Here is a 6,000-nt window from a genome sequence, read left to right as displayed (position 1 = left end):
CAATGGGGTCTGAATTGTTTATGAGGAAGATTCTAGTCTTTTACTGCTTCCCATTTCTATTCCAATGTTTTCATATGTGTATGTAGAATTTACATTCTGACATTTGAAAATATTGCTATTGGTAGGTATCTTTTCTAAAATTTTATTCAATTAAAACCATAACCTCTTGTTGTTAATATTTTTATGACAGGCTCAGTCTTCTCATGCAGAGCACTGATTATAAAAATGACATTTAGGCTACCTTATCTTTGCATTTCCTTACCTGCTTTGAACATGAAGAGAGATGGCACCCCATGCCTTCTCCTAAAGCTGGGAGCCCAGATAATGGCTCCATTGTCCCTCATGTGTGTAAGACACTGTCACAAACCCCTGATAGGCATCCATTCATTTGATCCACATGGCATCCTTAAGGTTGCTTATATTAAATTCTCACTTTATAAGTGATTAAACCAAGGCATTAAAGGTCAGTGATTGATTGACATTTGCATTGCTAGTTACGGTACAGCTAGGAATTAAACTGAATCATTCTGCTCCCATAATTTTACTTTAATGCACTACTCTATCCTGTCAATAAATACAAGTAGTTACCTATACTTGAGAATAGAACTGATTTTAGGAGAAATGAAGGTGTTGCTTGTAGATCTGATTTAATTAGTTAAATGTGTGTATTTTGATGTATGCACATATGTTATATGTCATATGTGGTTGAGGTTATAGGAGGGCATCAGGTGTTCAATACCATCACTGTCAACTCTTGAGGTAGAGTCTTTCATTGAACATGTAGCAGATGGTTGCTAGAATCTCCAGTAATCCTACTGTCCCCTCCCTCTAACCTTGCTGGTAGTGTAGGCTTGTGTGACTGCATTTGACTTCTTACATGGTTATAGGAACTGCAACTCAGAACTTTGTGCTTGTACAACAAGCTTTCTTATCCACTGAGAATCTTCCTAGCCTAATTTCTTTCACTATAGCTAATAAGAGGGTTGATGATTACCAACACAGAGAGAGGAGGAATGTCTGAAGTTATGGATATGTGGAGTTACGTGATCTGGCCATTAATCGATATATGCACACACAGAAATGTCATACCGTGACCAGAAATCCATTCAACTATGATGTATCAATTAGAAATAAAAATATATTATAAAGGGAAAGTTGTTTTACAAAAATGCTGTGTGTTTTGTGGTTGATCATATGGTCACTTTTGATAATTTTTTGGTTGTTCTTCTCCCTATAAGACCTAACTGATACATAAATGTGTTTCACCTAGTTAACTAAATGTGCTATGCAGATGACAGGCACAAAATCTACACTGCTGATTAACTTTCAGTCTATGTCTTTGCTAATTTGTTGTCGGCATGCTCTGTCATAATGAAAACACCTATGTTCGATTGATTGCAGATTTGCTTCTCTGTAGTTCAGATAAAAATTATTATTAATATAAAAATATTCACATATCTGAATTTTGAAGATACCCATGGATATTATTCTTTTTCAGAAAAGATCATTCACAGGAAGTTCTGGATGTCTTTTCATGGTAACACAAGTGTGACCTTTCATAATGCTTTTGAATGTGCTGCCTCTTCTTTTTGTCTTGAGTACTTTGCTTATTCAGAGACCAACATCTTCTGTTTCTTATCAAGCAGTTTCCATCAATCCATGATCTTCACCTGTGCTAACAACATTTGCTAAGTGTAGTACACCTGCTTTGTATACAGAGGCTTAGATTCCTTGGAGCTGGAGTCACAGGCAGTTGTGAGCTGCCCAACATGAATGATTATACTTTTTCACACTTCTACCCCCACTCCTCACCCACAGACAGACAGACAGACAGACAGACACACACACACAATTAAAGCTCTGATCTGAGAAATTCCTAAACGTAGGTGTGTACTGCCTTTAAAAGTGCCAGGAATCTCCCTGAGCAGAAATCACAGTCATGGTAATAAAGGTGGACAGAAAGGTTGTATCTCTGTCACTGTGAGTCAGTGTTCACATTGCTATGACCAGATACCTGACCAAGCAACACAAGGAAGGGAGAGTTCAGTTGACCCATGCTTTAGTAAGAGTACAGTCCATTATGATGGGGACGGTGTGGCAGCTGGAATGTACAGAGGCTGATCACATGGCATTGCAGTGAGGGAGCAGACCATGCTGGTGTCCTATTCTCTCATTTTGATTCAGATCATGTTTTCTTTTTCTTTTTTTTCCCATAGGTCCATTTGCTTGGAATATCTTTTTTTTATTTTTTATTTTTTTATTATTAAATTTTTTTAATTACAAATTTCCACCTCCTTCCCGCCTCCCTTTTCCCTCCCCCTCCCCCCACTCCCCAGGCCACTCCTCTCCCCCCTCCCGTTCCAGTCAGGGTTCCCTGCCCTGTGGGCAGTCCAAGGTCCTCCCCCCTCCATCCAGGTCTAGGAAGGTGAGCATCCAAACTGGCTAGGCTCCCACAAAGCCAGTACATGCAGTAGGGTCAAAACTCAGTGCCCTTGTCCTTGGCTTCTCAGCAGCCCTCATTGTCCACCATATTCAGTGAGTCAGGTTTTATCCCATGCATTTTCAGTCCCAGTCCAGCTGGCCTTGGTGATCTCCTAATAGATCAGCCCCACCATCTCAGTGGGTGGGTGCCCCCCTTGCGGTCTTGACTTCCTTGCTCATTAGTTTTAGCCACTTATTGGCTAGCTCTTACATATTGTTTTAACCCATTTTTAATATTTTGTGTAGCGCCACGAGCTGGCTTACCAGGAAAGATCTTAACTTGTGTCTGTCTGGAGTGGGAGAATCATGGCGACTGTCTGACTCGGCTTCTTTCTCCCCGCATTCTGTTCTGTCTACTCCGCCTACCTAATTTTTTGTCCTATCAGGGCCAAGCAGTTTCTTTATTAATTAACCAATGAAAGCAACAGATTAGAAAGAAATCACTCCCATATAATTTTTCCTTTTTCTGTTTAAACAAAAAAGAAGGCTTTCATTTTAACATAGTACAATTACATATAGCAAAACAGTTATAAAGCAAGAATTACAGTTACAATATTTTTATCTATTTTATTTTTATCATAACTAAGGAAAACTATAATTATCTATTTATTTTTTAACTCCATCAAAGACTCCAGAAGGATATAAGCCAACAGGAAATAAGTAACTTTCAAACTCTAGAAATGTCAGAGACATCTCGCTACCTGGACAGTCACCCAAAGTTTTTCTGTACCATTGGGGCATCCATTTTCAACCTTCAGGCCCATAGTATCTAGCAGACATTTTCATGAAGCAGGAAATTTTAAAGACAGTTTAGTCACTTTTTGCTGTGTCCTGTAGAATGTCTCGTAGACTCTTTCATAGGTCAGGAACCCTGAAAGACCATCTCACCTTTTGGTAAGTTTAGCAGTCCTCTCTCTGTGGGTTCTTTGTGTCCAGCTTATGCAACAGTCCAGGCAAGAACAGTTTCTTGCCCAAATGGCTATCAAACTCCATAAGGAGCCTCTTTGATGCCCATCTTCCTCTTGAAGTAGATTGGTACTGCCAGGAGCAGACGTGTCTCATTGTCATGAAAAACCCTAATTTATTAAAACATTTAAATGTCATATTTTGTAGTCTTTGAAAGATATGAAGAATGTCTATCTAACTGAAATATATCTCTATATATCTAGAAAATCTAACTAACATGACGATAAGCTTGACTATTATTGATGATTATCTATTAACAACCTCTATACGTTACATTTTTAAATGAACTACATAATCATAATACCTTAATCAATATCAGAAATACATATACATATAACAAAATTGACCTTAAAATCTATACCAATGTATATTATTTATATCTATATCATATCCCCCTTTAAGTGTAAAAGAATATTTATAAACAATATTTGGGAACTTGGGCGTAGTTTTTTTTTTTTTTCAAATTGTTTTTTGCTGAATGGGAGCACTGTTATTTAGGTCTTTTATGGGATAACCTGTGTGCTAGTTTTATCTCAGTTGGCAGTTGAGTGAAGTAATTTTTTGAGGGTGTTTACAACAACCTTTTAGGAGGGCGTGGTCTATCATACCATATTGGGATAGACGTAATCCATAGGGTCTCATCCTCTGTGAAATTGTCCTATCAGGGCCAAGGAGTTTCTTCATTAATTAACCAATAAAAATAACAGATTAAAAAAAATCACTCCCATATCACCAATGTGGGTCTCTGTCTCTATCTCCATCCATCACCAGATGAAGGTTCTATGGTGATATGCAAGATATTCATTAGTATGGCTATAGGATCAGGCCATTTCAGGCTCTCTCTCCTCAGCTGCCCAAGGACCTAGTTGGGCACATCTCTCTGAACCCCTCTAGAGTCAAGGCTCTTGCCAACCCTAAAATGGCTCCCTTAATTAAGATATATACTTCCTTGCTCCCATATCCAACCTTCCATTATCCCAACCATTCCATTCCCCCAAGTTCTCCCTATCCTCCCCTTCTCACTTTTCTCTCCCCATCTCCCCTTTCCCCCATACCACCCCACCCCAGTTCCCAAATTTTTGCCCAGCAATCTTGACTACTTCCAATAGCCAGTGGGATAACTATATGTTTTTCTTTGGGTTCAGCTTATTTAGCTTCTCTAGGATCACGAATTATAGGCTCACTGTCCTATATTTGTGGCTAAAAACCAATTATGAGTGAGTACATCCCATGATCATCTTTTTGGGTCTGGGTTACCTCACTCAGGATAATGTTTTCTATTTCCATCCATTTGCATGCAAAATTCAAGAAGTCATTGTCTGATCTCCAAAATATATAAAGAACTCAAGAAACTAGATGTTAAAATGCTAATTAACCCAATTAAAAAATGGGGCACTGAACTGAACAGAGAATTCTCAACAGAAGAAGTTCAAATGGCCAAAAGACACTTAAGGTCATGCTCAACCTCCTTAGCAATCAGGGAAATGCAAATCAAAACAACTTTGAGATACCATCTTACACCTGTCAGAATGGCTAAAATCAAAAACACCAACGATAGCCTTTGCTGGAGAGGATGTGGAGAAAGGGGTACACTCATCCATTGCTGGTGGGAATGCAAACTTGTGCAACCACTATGGAAAGCAGTGTGGTGGTTTCTCAGGAAATTTGGGATCAACCTACCCCAGGACCCAGCAATACCACTCTTGGGAATATACCCAAGAGATGCCCTATCATACTACAAAATTATTTGTTCAACTATGTTCATAGCAGCATTATTTGTAATAGCCAGAACCTGGAAACAACCTAGATGCCCTTCCACGGAAGAATGGATGAAGAAAGTGTGGAATATATACATATTAGAGTACTACTCAGCAGTAAAAAATCAAATCATGTTTTTAATCCATGGGGTGATGTTGCTCACATTCAGGGCTCGCCTCAGTCAAACCTCTCTAGAAATAGCCTCATAAGCCATTCAGAGCTGTGTCTTCTAGGTTGGTCTAGAACTTCAATTATCACCCTCATCCAAAGGATTGGTGGATAGGGAGATAAATATCGTGATAATGATTGTGGCTTAAAACTGTCTGATATATATTGAAACATTTATCAGCCCTGTATAGTTACATGTGGCAATAGAGTATGAATAAAAATAGCTCTCCCCCTTAAGCCCTAATGTCACACTTTCCCTTTGACACCACTGGTGATCTTCTCCCATCTCCTTGCTAGATAGATCCAGTTGATCCAGTGAAGGAATGGAGGCCCTGGGATGTGTTTGGACCACTAAATTCAAATTCCATTATGATGGCTGGTTGTGGAAATCTAACACTAGTTAGTGCCTTTGCTTGGCACTACTGCAAACAAACCATTGTGGTTTTCATTAAGCCACTGAGCTCTGTGTTATCATGGAAACTCACGTGTCCTGACTTAGAAGTGTTGAGGGATATCAGGTGGGAGGGAAGGTTACAAGGAGGCGAAGGTAACCTCTATACACAATTAGCTGAATGCTGTTCTATGCACCAAGTACAAGGGGCACGAGGTTGGGACACGAGGTCTTTG

Source organism: Chionomys nivalis, chromosome 1 (genome assembly GCF_950005125.1).
Source record: "Chionomys nivalis chromosome 1, mChiNiv1.1, whole genome shotgun sequence".
In the NCBI taxonomy this organism is placed as follows: Eukaryota; Metazoa; Chordata; class Mammalia; order Rodentia; family Cricetidae; genus Chionomys; species Chionomys nivalis.
Note: the sequence above shows the minus strand (reverse complement) of the source record.